This window comes from Scyliorhinus torazame, chromosome 25 (assembly GCF_047496885.1).
Source record: "Scyliorhinus torazame isolate Kashiwa2021f chromosome 25, sScyTor2.1, whole genome shotgun sequence".
Classification (NCBI taxonomy): Eukaryota; Metazoa; Chordata; class Chondrichthyes; order Carcharhiniformes; family Scyliorhinidae; genus Scyliorhinus; species Scyliorhinus torazame.
In genome coordinates, this window is record NC_092731.1 from 7,836,947 (window position 1) to 7,853,283 (window position 16,337).

General features: G+C 64.4%; 1 pseudogene; it reads left to right on the forward strand.

Annotated features, from left to right (window-relative positions):
* Positions 1-16,001, forward strand: part of LOC140402231 (uncharacterized) — a 54,028-nt pseudogene extending 38,027 nt beyond the window's left edge.
* Positions 16,002-16,337: the final 336 nt, after the last annotated feature.

A 16,337-nucleotide genomic window follows, 5' to 3' on the forward strand; every position in this document is an offset into this window, starting at 1 on the left:
ACACTCACCCCCCAACACTCCCCCCCCCAACACTCCCCCCCCCAACACTCCCCCCAACACTCCTCCAACACTCCTCCAACACTCCCCCCAACACTCCCCCCCAATACTCCCCCCAACACTCCCCCCCAACACTCCCGCCCCAACACTCCCCACAAAACTTCCCCCCAACACTCACCCCCCAACACTCCCCGCCAACACTCCCCCCCCAACACTCCCCCCCAGCACTCCCCCCCAGCACTCACCCCCAACACTCCCCCCCAACAATCCCCCAACACTCCACCCCAACACTCCCCCCTAACACTCCCCCCAACACTCCCCCAACACCCCCCAACACTTCCCCCCAACACTCCCCCCAACACTCCCCCCTAACACTCCCCCCTAACACTCCCCCCAACACTCCCCCAACACTCCCCCCACAACAATCCCCCCACAACACTCCCAGCCCAACACTCCCCCCCAACACTCCCCACAACACCCCCCCAACACTCCCCCCAACACTTCCCCCCCAACATTCCCCCCAACATTCCCCCCAACACACCCCCCAACACTCCCCTAATCACTCCCCCCAACACTCCCCCCCAACACTCCCCACCAACACTCACCCCAACACTCCCCCCCAACACTCCCCACAACACTCCCCCCCAACACTCCCCCCCAACACTCCCCCCAACACTCCCCCCCAACACTCCCCCCAACACTCCCTCCAAACACTCCCCCCAACACTCCCCCCACAACACTCCCAGCCCAACACTCCCCCCAACGCGCGCCCCCAGCACTCGCCCCTCAACACTCCCCCTACACTCCCCCACCAACACTCCCCCACCAACACTCCCCCACCAACACTCCCCCACCAACACTCAACCCCCGAGTCCCCCCAACACCCCCCCATCACTCCCCCCCAACACTCCCCCCCAACACTACCCCACCAACACTCCCCCATCAACACTCACCCACCAACACTACCCCCAATCACTCCCCCCAACACTCCCCAACAACACACCCCCCCAACATTCCCCCCAACATTCCCCCAACACTCCCCCAACACTCCCCCAACACTCCCCCCCAACACTCCCCCCAACACTCCCCCCCAACACACACCCCCAACACTCCCCCACCACAGTCCCCCCAATACTACCCCCCAACACTCCCTCCCAACACTCCCCCATCACTCCCCCCCAACACTCCCCCCAACACTCCCCATCACTCCCTCCCAACACTCCCCCATCACTCCCCCCCAACACTCCCTCCCAACACTCCCCCCCAACACTCCCACATCACTCCCCCTACACTCCCCCCCCAACATTCCCCCCAACACTCCCCTATCACTCCCCCAACACTCCCCCAACACTCTCCCCTCCAACAGTCCCTCCCAACACTCCCCCCCAACACTCCCCCCAACACTCCCCCCAACACTCCCCCCAACACTCCCCCCAACACTCCCCCAACAATCCCTCCAACACTCTCTTCCCCAACATTCACCCCCCAACACTCCCCCCATCACTCCCCCCAACACTCCCACCCAACACTCCCACCCAACACTCCCACCCAACACTCCCCCCCAACACTCCCCCATCACTCCCCCCATCACTCCCCCCATCACTCCCCCCAACACTCCCCCCAACACTCCCCCCAACACTACCCCCAACACTGCCCCGCAACACTCCCCCACCAACAATTGCCCACCCAACACTCCCTCCCAACACTCCCCCACCACTCCCCCCAACACTCCCCCAATACTCCCCATCACTCCCCCAACACTCCTCCCAACACTCCCCCCCAACACACCTCCAACACCCCCCCCCAACACCCCCCCAATACTCCCCCCAACACTCCCCCCAACACTCCCCCCACAACACTCCCCTCCAACACTCCCCCAACACTTCCCCCCAACATTCCCCCCAACATTCCCCCCAACACTCCACCTAACATTCCCCCAATACTCCCCCCAATATTCCCCCCAACACTCCCCCCAACATTCCCCACCAACACTCCCCCACCAACACTTCCTGCCCCAACACTACCCCCAACACCCCCCAACACCCCCCAACACTCCCCAATCACTCCCCCCAACACCAAACCCAACACTCCCAACACTCCCCCCCAACATTTCCCCCCCACCACTACCCCCCAACACTCCACCACAACACTCCCCCCAACACTTCCCCCCAACACTCCCCCCCAACACTCCCCACAACACCCCCACAACACTCCCCCCAACACTCCTCCCCCAACACTCCCCCCAACACTCCCCCCCCCAACACTCCCGCCCAACACTCCCCCCAACACCCTCCAACACTCCCCAATCACTCCCCCCCAACACACACCCCAACACTCCCCCCCAACATTTCCCCCCCACCACTACCCCCCCAACACTCCCCCCCAACACTCCCGCCCCAACACCCCCCCAACACTCCCCCCCAACACTCCCCCCCAACACTCCCTCCCAACACTCCCCCCAACATTCCCCCCCCAACACTCCCCCCGAACACTCCCCCCGAACACTCCCCCCAACACTCCCCCCAACACTCCCCCAACACGCCCCCCAACTTTCTCCCAACACTCCCCCAACACTCCCCCAACACTCCCCCCAACACTCCCCCCAACACTCCCCCAACACTCACCCCCAACACCACCCCACAACACTCCCCCCCCAACGCTCCCCCCCAACGCTCCCCCCAACGCTCCCCCCAACGCTCACCCCCAACACCACCCCACAACACTCCCCCCCCAACGCTCCCCCCCAACGCTCCCCCCAACGCTCCCCCCAACGCTCCCCCCAACGCTCCCCCCCAACGCTCCCCCCCAACACTCCCCCCAACACTCCCCCAACACTCCCGCCAACTCTCCCGCCCCAACACCCCCCCAACACTCCCGCCCCAACACTCCCCCCCAACACTCCCCCCCAAGACTCCCCCCAACACTCCCCCCAAACACTCCCCCCCAACACTCCCCCCAACACTCCCCCCAACACTCCCCCAACACTCCCCCAACACTCACCCCCAACACTCACCCCACAACACTCCCCCCAACACTCCCCCCAACACTCCCCCCCAACACTCCCCCCCAACACTCCCCCCCAACACTCCCCCCCAACACTCCCCCCAACACTCCCCCCCAACACTCCCCCCTTAACACTCCCCCCAACACTCCCCCCAACACTCCCCCCAACACTCCCCCAACACTCCCCCAACACTCCCCCCAACACTCCCCCCAACACTCCCCCCAACACTCCCCCCAACACTCCCCCAACACTCCCCCACAACACTCCCCCCACAACACTCCCCCCAACACTCCCCCCAACACTCCCCAACACTCCCCCCCCAACACTCCCGCCCCAACACCCCCCCCAACACTCACCCCCCAACACTCCCCCCAACACTCCCCGCCCCAACACACCCCCCCAACACTCCTCCCAACACTCACCCCCAACACTCCCCCCAACACTCCCCCAACACTCCCCCAACACTCCCCCAACACTTCCCCCAACATCCCCCAACACATTCCCCCCAACATTCCCCCCAACACTCCCCCTAACATTCCCCCAATACTCCCCCCAATATTCCCCCCAACACTCCCCCCAACATTCCCCACCAACCCTCCCCACCAACACTTCCTGCCCCAACACTCCCCCCAACACCCCCCAACACCCCCCAACACTCCCCAATCACTCCCCCCAACACCAAACCCAACACTCCCAACACTCCCCCCCCAACATTTCCCCCCCACCACTACCCCCCAACACTCCACCACAACACTCCCCCCAACACTCCCCCAACACTCCCCATTACTCCCCCCAACACTCCCCCCAACACTCCCCCCCAACACACCTCCAACACTCCCCCCCCCCAACACCCCCCCAATACTCCCCCCAACACTCCCCCCCAACACTCCCGCCCCAACACTCCCCCACCAACACTCCCCCACCAACACTCCCCCACCAACACTCCCCCACCAACACTCAACCCCCAAGAGTCCCCCCAACACCCCCCCATCACTCCCCCCCAACACTCCCCCCCAACACTCCCCCACCAACACTCCCCCATCAACACTCACCCACCAACACTACCCCCAATCACTCCCCCAACACTCCCCAACAACACACCCCCCCAACATTCCCCCAACACTCCCCCAACACTCCCCCATCACTCCCCCCCAACACTCCCCCCAACACTCCCCCCCAACACACCCCCCAACACTCCCCCACCACAGTCCCCCCAATACTACCCCGCAACACTCCCCCACCAACACTCGCCCCCCCAACACTCCCTCCCAACACTCCCCCATCACTCCCCCCCAACACTCCCCCCAACACTCCCCATCACTCCCTCCCAACACTCCCCCATCACTCCCCCCCAACACTCCCTCCCAACACTCCCCCCCAACACTCCCACATCACTCCCCCTACACTCCCCCCCAACATTCCCCCCAACACTCCCCTATCACTCCCCCAACACTCCCCCAACACTCTCCCCTCCAACAGTCCCTCCCAACACTCCCCCCCAACACTCCCCCCAACACTCCCCCCAACACTCCCCCCAACACTCCCCCCAACACTCCCCCAACAATCCCTCCAACACTCTCTTCCCCAACATTCCCCCCAACACTCCCCCCAACACTCCCCCCAACCCTCCCCCAACACTCCCCCCCAACACTCCCCCCCAACACTCCCTCCAAAACTCCCCCCCAACATTCACCCCCCAACACTCCCCCCATCACTCCCCCCAACACTCCCACCCAACACTCCCACCCAACACTCCCCCCCAACACTCCCCCATCACTCCCCCCATCACTCCCCCCAACACTCCCCCCAACACTCCCCCCAACACTACCCCCAACACTGCCCCGCAACACTCCCCCACCAACAATTGCCCACCCAACACTCCCTCCCAACACTCCCCCACCACTCCCCCCAACACTCCCCCAATACTCCCCATCACTCCCCCAACACTCCTCCCAACACTCCCCCCCAACACACCTCCAACACCCCCCCCCCAACACCCCCCCAATACTCCCCCCAACACTCCCCCCAACACTCCCCCCACAACACTCCCCTCCAACACTCCCCCAACACTTCCCCCCAACATTCCCCCCAACATTCCCCCCAACACTCCACCTAACATTCCCCCAATACTCCCCCCAATATTCCCCCCAACACTCCCACCAACATTCCCCACCAACACTCCCCCACCAACACTTCCTGCCCCAACACTACCCCCAACACCCCCCAACACCCCCCAACACTCCCCAATCACTCCCCCCAACACCAAACCCAACACTCCCAACACTCCCCCCCCAACATTTCCCCCCCACCACTACCCCCCAACACTCCACCACAACACTCCCCCCAACACTTCCCCCCAACACTCCCCCCCAACACTCCCCACAACACCCCCACAACACTCCCCCCAACACTCCTCCCCAACACTCCCCCCAACACTCCCCCCCAACACTTCCGCCCAACACTCCCCCCAACACCCTCCAACACTCCCCAATCACTCCCCCCAACACACACCCCAACACTCCCCCCCCAACATTTCCCCCCACCACTAACCCCCAACACTCCCCCACAACACTCCCCCCCAACACTCCCCCCAACACTCCTCCCAACTACTATCCCCCCCAACACTACCCCCCAACACTCCCGCCCCAACACCCCCCCAACACTCCCCCCCAACACTCCCCCCCAACACTCCCTCCCAACACTCCCCCCAACATTCCCCCCCCAACACTCCCCCCAACACTCCCCCCAACACTCCCCCCGAACACTCCCCCCAACACTCCCCCCAACACTCCCCCAACACTCCCCCCAACTTTCTCCCAACACTCCCCCAACACTCCCCCAACACTCCCCCAACACTCCCCCAACACTCCCCCCAACACTCCCCCAACACTCACCCCCAACACCCCCCCACAACACTCCCCCCACAACACTCCCCCCCAACGCTCCCCCCCAACGCTCCCCCCAACGCTCCCCCCCAACGCTCCCCCCCAACACTCCCCCCAACACTCCCCCAACACTCCCGCCAACTCTCCCGCCCCAACACCCCCCCAACACTCCCGCCCCAACACTTCCCCCCAACACTCCCCCCCAAGACTCCCCCCAACACTCCCCCCAAACACTCCCCCCCAACACTCCCCCCAACACTCCCCCCAACACTCCCCCAACACTCCCCCAACACTCACCCCCAACACTCACCCCACAACACTCCCCCCAACACTCCCCCCAACACTCCCCCCCAACACTCCCCCCCAACACTCCCCCCCAACACTCCCCCCCAACACTCCCCCCAACACTCCCCCCCCAACACTCCCCCCCTTAACACTCCCCCCAACACTCCCCCCAACACTCCCCCCAACACTCCCCCAACACTCCCCCAACACTCCCCCAACACTCCCCCCAACACTCCCCCCAACACTCCCCCCAACACTCCCCCAACACTCCCCCACAACACTCCCCCCACAACACTCCCCCCAACACTCCCCCCAACACTCCCCAACACTCCCCCCCCAACAGTCCCGCCCCAACACCCCCCCAACACTCTCCCCCAACACTCCCGCCCCAACACTCCCCCCCAACACTTCCCCAAAACACTCACCCACCAACTGTCCCCCCACAACACTCCCCTCCAACACTCCTCCCAACACTTACCCCCAACATTCCCCCCAACATTCCCCCCAACACTCCCCCTAACATTCCCCCAATACTCCCCCCAATATTCCCCCCAACACTCCCCCCAACATTCCCCACCAACCCTCCCCACCAACACTTCCTGCCCCAACACTCCCCCCAACACCCCCCAACACTCCCCAATCACTCCCCCCAACACCAAACCCAACACTCCCAACACTCCCCCCCCAACATTTCCCCCCCACCACTACCCCCCAACACTCCACCACAACACTCCCCCCAACACTCCCCCAACACTCCCCATTACTCCCCCCAACACTCCCCCCAACACTCCCCCCCAACACACCTCCAACACTCCCCCCCCCAACACCCCCCCAATACTCCCCCCAACACTCCCCCCCAACACTCCCGCCCCAACACTCCCCCCCAACACTTCCCCCAAACACTCACCCACCAACAGTCCCCCCACAACACTCCCCTCCAACACTCCCCCCAACACTTCCCCCCAACATTCCCCCCAACATTCCCCCCAACACTCCCCCTAACATTCCCCCAATACTCCCCCCAATATTCCCCCCAACACTCCCCCCAACATTCCCCACCAACACTCCCCCACCAACACTTCCTGCCCCAACACTCCCCCCAACACCCCCCAACACCCCCCAACACTCCCCAATCACTCCTCCCAACACCAAACCCAACACTCCCAACACTCCCCCCCCCCCAACATTTCCCCCCCACCACTACCCCCCAACACTCCACCACAACACTCCCCCCAACACTTCCCCCCAACACTCCCCCCCAACACTCCCCACAACACCCCCCCAACACTCCCCCCAACACTCCTCCCCCAACACTCCCCACAACACCCCCCCAACACTCCCCTCAACACTTCCCCCACAACTTTCCCCCCAAATATTCCCCCCCAACACTCCCCCCAACATTCCCCACCAACACTCCCCCACCAACACTTACCCCCCAACACTTCCTGCCCCAACACTCCCCCCACACTCCCTCCACAACACTCCCGCCCAACACTCCCCCCAACACCCCCCAACACCCCCCAACACTCCCCAATCACTCCCCCCCAACACACACCCCAACACTCCCCCCCCAACATTTCCCCCCCACCACTACCCCCCCAACACTTCCCCCCCCAACACTCCCCCCCAACACTCCCCCCCAACACTCCCCCCAACACTCCCCCCAACACTCCCCCCAACACTCCCCCCCAACACTCCTCCCAACTACTATCCCCCCAACACTACCCCCCAACACTCCAGCCCCAACACCCCGCCAACACCCCGCCAACACTCCCCCCCAACACTCCCCCCCAACACTCCCCCCCAACACTCCCCCCCAACTCCCCCCCAACACTCCCCCCCAACACTCCCCCCCAACACTCCCCCCCAACACTCCCCCCAACACTCCCCCCAACACTCCCCCCAACACTCCCCCCGAACACTCCCCCCAACACTCCCCCAACACTCCCCCAACACTCCCCCAACACTCCCCCAACACTCCCCCAACACTCTCCCAACACTCCCCCCAACACTCCCCCCAACACTCCCCCCAACATTCCCCCAACACTCCCCCAACACTCACCCCCAACACCCCCCCTACAACACTCCCCCCCCAACGCTCCCCCCCAACGCTCCCCCCCAACGCTCCCCCCCAACGCTCCACCCCAACACTCCCCCCAACACTCCCCCCAACACTCCCCCAACACTCCCGTCCAACTCTCCCGCCCCAAAGCCCCCACAACACTCCCGCCCCAACACTCCCCCCCAAGACTCCCCCCCAACACTGCCCCCAAACACTCCCCCCAACACTCCCCCCAACACTCCCCCCAAACACTCCCCCCCAACACTCCCCCCAACACTCCCCCAAACACTCCCCCCCAACACTCCCCCCAACACTCCCCCCAACACTCCCCCAACACTCCCCCAACACTCACCCCCAACACTCACCCCACAACACTCCCCCCAACACTCCCCCCCAACACTCCCCCCCAACACTCCCCCCCAACACTCCCCCAACTCTCCCCCCCCAAACACTCCCCCCCAACACTCCCCCCAACACTCCCCCAACACTCCCCCAACACTCACCCCCAACACTCACCCCACAACACTCCCCCCAACACTCCCCCCCAACACTCCCCCCCAACACTCCCCCCAACACTCCCCCCAACACTCCCCCCAACACTCCCCCCAACACTCCCCCCCAACACTCCCCCCCAACACTCCCCCCCAACACTCCCCCCAACATTCCCCCCAACACTCTCCCAACACTCCCCCAACACTCCCCCCAACACTCCCCCCAACACTCCCCCCAACAATCCCCCCAACACTCCCCCAACACTCCCCCACAACACTCCCCCCACAACACTCCCCCCACAACACTCCCCCCAACACTCCCCCCAACACTCCCCCCAACACTCCCCAACACTCCCCCCCCCCAACACTCCCGCCCCAATACCCCCCCAACACTCCCCCCCAACACTCCCGCCCCAACACTCCCCCCCAACACTTCCCCCAAACACTTCCCCCAAACACTCACCCACCAACTGTCCCCCCACAACACTCCCCTCCAACACTCCCCCCAACACTTACCCCCAACATTCCCCCCAACATTCCCCCCAACACTCCCCCTAACATTCCCCCAATACTCCCCCCAATATTCCCCCCAACACTCCCCCCAACATTCCCCACCAACCCTCCCCCACCAACACTTCCTGCCCCAACACACCCCCCAACACCCCCCAACACCCCCCAACACTCCCCAATCACTCCCCCCAACACCAAACCCAACACTCCCAACACTCCCCCCCCAACATTTCCCCCCCACCACTACCCCCCAAAACTCCACCACAACACTCCCCCCAACACTCCCCCAACACTCCCCATCACTCCCCCCAACACTCCCCCCAACACTCCCCCCAACACACCTCCAACACTCCCCCCCCCCCAACACCCCCCCAATACTCCCCCCAACACTCCCCCCCCAACACTCCCGCCCCAACACTCCCCCCCAACACTTCCCCCCAAACACTCACCCACCAACAGTCCCCCCACAACACTCCCCTCCAACACTCCCCCAACACTTCCCCCCAACATTCCCCCCAACATTCCCCCCAACACTCCCCCTAACATTCCCCCAATACTCCCCCCAATATTCCCCCCAACACTCCCCCCAACATTCCCCACCAACACTCCCCCACCAACACTTCCTGCCCCAACACTCCCCCCAACACCCCCCAACACCTCCCAACACTCCCCAATCACTCCTCCCAACACCAAACCCAACACTCCCAACACTCCCCCCCCAACATTTCCCCCCCACCACTACCCCCCAACACTCCACCACAACACTCCCCCCAACACTTCCCCCCAACACTCCCCCCCAACACTCCCCACAACACCCCCCCAACACTCCCCCCAACACTCCTCCCCCAACACTCCCCACAACACCCCCCCAACACTCCCCTCAACACTTCCCCCCCAACATTCCCCCAACATTCCCCCCAACACTCCCCCAACACTCCCCCCAATACTCCCCCAAATATTCCCCCCCAACACTCCCCCCAACACTCCCCCCAACACTCCCCCCAACACTCCCCCCAACACTCCCCCCAACACTCCCCCCAACACTCCCCCCAACATTCCCCACCAACACTCCTCCACCAACACTTACCCCCCAACACTTCCTGCCCCAACACTCCCCCCATACTCCCCCCCAACACTCCCGCCCAACACTCCCCCCAACACCCCCCAACACCCCCCAACACTCCCCAATCACTCCCCCCAACACACACCCCAACACTCCCCCCCCAACATTTCCCCCCCACCACTACCCCCCCAACACTCCCCCACAACACTCCCCCCCAACATTCCCCCCAACACTCCCCCCAACACTCCCCCCCAACACTCCTCCCAACTACTATCCCCCCAACACTACCCCCCAACACTCCAGCCCCAACACCCCCCCAACACTCCCCCCCAACACTCCCCCCCAACACTCCCCCCCAACACTCCCCCCCAACACTCCCCCCCAACACTCCCCCCCAACACTCCCCCCCAACACTCCCCCCCAACACTCCCCCCAACACTCCCCCCAACACTCCCCCCAACACTCCCCCCAACACTCCCCCCAACACTCCCCCAACACTCCCCCCAACACTCCCCCCAACACTCTCCCAACACTCCCCCCAACACTCCCCCCAACACTCCCCCAACACTCCCCCCAACACTCCCCCCAACACTCCCCCAACACTCACCCCCAACACCCCCCCCACCACACTCCCCACCCCAACGCTCCCCCCCAACGCTCCCCCCCAATGCTCCCCCCCAACGCTCCCCCCCAACACTCCCCCCAACACTCCCCCCAACACTCCCCCAACACTCCCGCCCAACTCTCCCGCCCCAACGCCCCCACAACACTCCCGCCCCAACACTCCCCCCCCAAGACTCCCCCCCAACACTCCCCCCCAACACTCCCCCCAAACACTCCCCCCAACACTCCCCCCAACACTCCCCCCAACACTCCCCCCAAACACCCGCCCCAACACTCCCCCAAACACTCCCCCAAACACTCCCCCCCAACACTCCCCCAACACTCACCCCACAACACTCCACCCAACACTCCCCCCCAACACTCCCCCCCAACACTCCCCCAACTCTCCCCCCCTAACACTCCCCCTAACACTCCCCCTAACACTCCCCCCAACACTCCCCCCAACACTCCCCCCAACACTCCCCCCAACACTCCCCCCAACACTCCCCCCAACACTCCCCCCAACACTCCCCACAACACTCCCCCAACACTCCCCCCAACACTCCCCACAACACTCCCACCAACACTCCCCCCAACAATCCCCCAACACTCCCCCACAACACTCCCCCCCAACACTCCCCCCAACACTCCCCCCAACACTCCCCCCAACACTCCCCAACACTCCCCCCAACATTCCCCACCAACCCTCCCCCACCAACACTTCCTGCCCCAACACTCCCCCCAACACCCCCCAACACCCCCCAACACTCCACCACAACACTCCCCCCAACACTTCCCCCCAACACTCCCCCCCAACACTCCCCACAACACCCCCCCAACACTCCCCCCAACACTCCTCCCCCAACACTCCCCACAACACCCCCCCAACACTCCCCTCAACACTTCCCCCACAACATTCCCCCCAACATTCCCCCCAACACTCCCCCAACACTCCCCCCAATACTCCCCCAAATATTCCCCCCCAACACTCCCCCCAACACTCCCCCCAACATTCCCCACCAACACTCCCCCACCAACACTTACCCCCCAACACTTCCTGCCCCAACACTCCCCCCAACACTCCCCCCCCAACACTCCCGCCCAACACTCCCCCCAACACCCCCCAACACCCCCCAACACTCCCCAATCACTCCCCCCAACACAGACCCCAACACTCCCCCCCAACATTTCCCCACCACCACTACCCCCCCAACACTCCCCCACAACACTCCCCCCCAACACTCCCCCCAACACTCCCCCCAACACTCCCCCCAACACTCCCCCCAACACTCCCCCCCAACACTACTCCCAACTACTATCCCCCCCAACACTACCCCCCAACACTCCCGCCCCAACACCCCCACAACACCCCCCCAACACTCCCCCCCAACACTCCCCCCTAACACTCCCCCCCAACACTCCCCCCAACACTCCCCCCAACACTCCCCCCGAACACTCCCCCCAACACTCCCCAACACTCCCCCAACACTCCCCCCAACACTCCCCCAACACTCCCCCCAACACTCCCCCAACAGTCACCCCCAACACACCCCCACAACACTCCCCCCCAACGCTCCCCCCAACGCTCCCCCCCAACGCTCCCCCCCAACACTCCCCCCAACACTCCCCCCAACACTCCCCCCAACACTCCCCCCAACACTCCCCCCAACACTCCCCCCAACACTCCCCCAGCACTCCCGCCCAACTCTCCCGCCCCAACACCCCCCCAACACTCCCCCCCAACACTCCCCCCCAACACTCCCCCCCAACACTCCCCCCCAACACTCCCCCCAACACTCCCCCCCCAACACTCCCCCCCAACACTCCCCCCCAACACTCCCCCCAACACTCCCCCCAACACTCCCCCAACACTCCCCCCAACACTCCCCCCAACACTCCCACCAACACTCCCACCAACACTCCCCCAACACTCCCCCACAACACTCCCCCCCAACACTCCCCCCAACACTCCCCCCAACACTCCCCAACACTCCCGCCCCAACACCCCCCCAACACTCCCTCCGCAACACTCCCCCCAACACTCCCCCCCAACCCTCCCCCCAACACTCCCCCAACACTCCCCCAACACTCCCCCACAACACTCCCCCCCAACACTCCCCCCAACACTCCCCCCAACACTCCCCCCAACACTCCCACCAACACTCCCACCAACACTCCCCCAACACTCCCCCACAACACTCCCCCCCAACACTCCCCCCAACACTCCCCCCAACACTCCCCAACACTCCCGCCCCAACACCCCCCCAACACTCCCTCCGCAACACTCCCCCCAACACTCCCCCCCAACCCTCCCCCCAACACTCCCCCAACACTCCCCCAACACTCCCCCACAACACTCCCCCCCAACACTCCCCCCAACACTCCCCCCAACACTCCCCAACACTCCCGCCCCAACACCCCCCCAACACTCCCTCCGCAACACTCCCCCCAACACTCCCCCCCAACCCTCCCCCCAACACTCCCCCAACACTCCCCCAACACTCACCCCCAACACTCACCCCACAACACTCCCCCCAACACTCCCCCCAACACTCACCCCAACACTCCCCCCAACACTCCCCAATCACTCCCCCCAACACCAAACCCAACACTCCCAACACTCCCCCCCAACATTTCCCCCCCACCACTACCCCCCAACACTCCACCACAACACTCCCCCCAACACTTCCCCCCAACACTCCCCCCCAACACTCCCCACAACACCCCCCCAACACCCCCCCAACACTCCCCCCAACACTCCTCCCCCAACACTCCCCACAACACCCCCCCCAACATTCCCCCCAACATTCCCCCCCAACACTCCCCCAAATATTCCCCCCCAACACTCCCCCCAACATTCCCCACCAACACTCCCCCACCAACACTTACCCCCCAACACTTCCTGCCCCAACACTCCCCCCAACACTCCCCCCCAACACTCCCGCCCAACACTCCCCCCAACACCCCCCAACACTCCCCAATCACTCCCCCCCAACACACACCCCAACACTCCCCCCCCCCCAACATTTCCCCCCCACCACTACCCCCCCAACACTCCCCCACAACACTCCCCCCAACACCCCCCAACACTCCCCAATCACTCCCCCCCAACACACACCCCAACACTCCCCCCCCAACATTTCCCCCCCACCACTACCCCCCCAACACTCCCCCACAACACTCCCCCCCAACACTCCCCCCCAACACTCCTCCCAACTACTATCCCCCCCAACACTACCCCCCAACACTCCCGCCCCAACACCCCCCCAACACCCCCCCAACACTCCCCCCCAACACTCCCCCCCAACACTCCCCCCCAACACTCCCCCCCAACACTCCCCCCAACACTCCCCCCAACACTCCCCCCAACACTCCCCCCGAACACTCCCCCCGAACACTCCCCCCGAACACTCCCCCCGAACACTCCCCCCAACACTCCCCCAACACTCCCCCCAACACTCCCCCAACACTCCCCCCAACACTCCCCCCAACACTCCCCCCAACACTCCCCCCAACACTCCCCCCAACACTCCCCCAACACCCCCCCACAACACTCCCCCCCAACGCTCCCCCCCAACGCTCCCCCCCAACGCTCCCCCCAACGCTCCCCCCAACACTCCCCCCAACACTCCCCCCAACACTCCCCCAACACTCCCGCCCAACTCTCCCGCCCCAACACCCCCCCAACACTCCCGCCCCAACACTCCCCCCCAACACTCCCCCCCAACACTCCCCCCAACACTCCCCCCAAACACTCCCCCCCAACACTCCCCCCAACACTCCCCCAACACTCCCCCAACACTCACCCCCAACACTCACCCCACAGCACTCCCCCCCAACACTCCCCCCCAACACTCCCCCCCAACACTCCCCCCAACACTCCCCCCCAACACTCCCCCCAACACTCCCCCCAACACTCCCCCCAACACTCCCCCCAACACTCCCCCCAACACTCCCCCCAACACTCCCCCCAACACTCCCCCAACACTCCCCCCAACACTCCCGCCAACACTCCCCCCAACACTCCCCCAACACTCCCCCCCAACACTCCCGCCCCAACACCCCCCCAACACTCCCGCCGCAACACTCCCCCCAACACTCCCCCCCAACCCTCCCCCCAACACTCCCCCAACACTCCCCCAACACTCACCCCCAACACTCACCCCACAACACTCCCCCCAACACTCCCCCCAACACTCCCCCCAACACTCCCCCCAACACTCCCCCCAACACTCCCCCCAACACTCCCCCAACACTCCCCTCCCAGCACTCCCCCCAACACTCTCCCCGACACTCCCCCAACACTCCCCCAACACACTCCCCCAACAGTCCCCACCAACACTCTCCCAACACTTCCCTTCCAACACTCCCCCCAACACTCCCCACCCCAACACTCCCCCCAACACTCCCCCCCAACACTCCCCCCACACTCCCCCCAACACTCCCCCCAACACTCCCCCCAACACTCCCCCCAACACTCCTCCCCAACACTCCCACCCCCCAACACTCCCATCCCCAACACTCCTCCCCCAACACTCCACACAACACTCCCCCCAACACTCCCCCCCAACACTCCCACCCCCCAACACACCCGCCCCCCCAACACTCCCCACAACACTCCCACCCCCCCCAACACTCCCGCCAACACTCCCACCCCCCCAACACTCCCCCCAACACTGGGGAAAAGATTGGTGAGGGGATAGGAGCTGGTAAGGTGGGGGGGCGGGGGAGGAGAGGAGGTAACGGGACTGGAAGGGAAAGGGGAGATGTGTTGAGGAGGAGGGAAGGAGAGGTGGGGGAGGAAGGGAGGCGGCGAGGAGTAGAGGGATCGGGAAGTTGTGAAGGGAGGCGCGTCCTGACTAACTGCCTCTCTGTCCCCAGTGTTTGTTCGATTATTTAACAAGGTTGATGAAGCGAGGTTACCAAGATGCTGAGCAGAAGAAGGGTGTCAACCAAGCCAGCTACACAAAGCGACGAGCTCCGTCCACCTCCAACACCACCCAGAACATCATCTAGAGCTCACCGGGCCTGTGTCGGAGGAGGAGCTGGAAGAGTGTCAATGGGCTTGTGTGGATCAGTGACTGCGTAGATGGGGGAGGGGCGCGGGAGTGGGGCGCGGGAGTGGGGCGGGGGGGGGGGGGCGCGGGGGGGTGGTAATTCAAATTTATCTCCATGCAAATTTAGGTGAGGTTTAAGGGGTCTGTCCCTGTTTTATTACATTATTTGCTTTGACATACGGGACCACCCGTTTCCCCCGGCCTCACCGGGTCCCCCTGGCGCCTGGCACCACCTGGCTGCTCAGTGTCAGGCCTGCGGACAGGGAACGAGCAGCTTTGGCCCCCAGCCCCTGGTGCCCTTGCCACCGGGACAGACTGACTGGCCATTGGGCTCACTGCTGTTGTGGGATGATGCTGTGCACTGATTGTCTGTCGTCAGT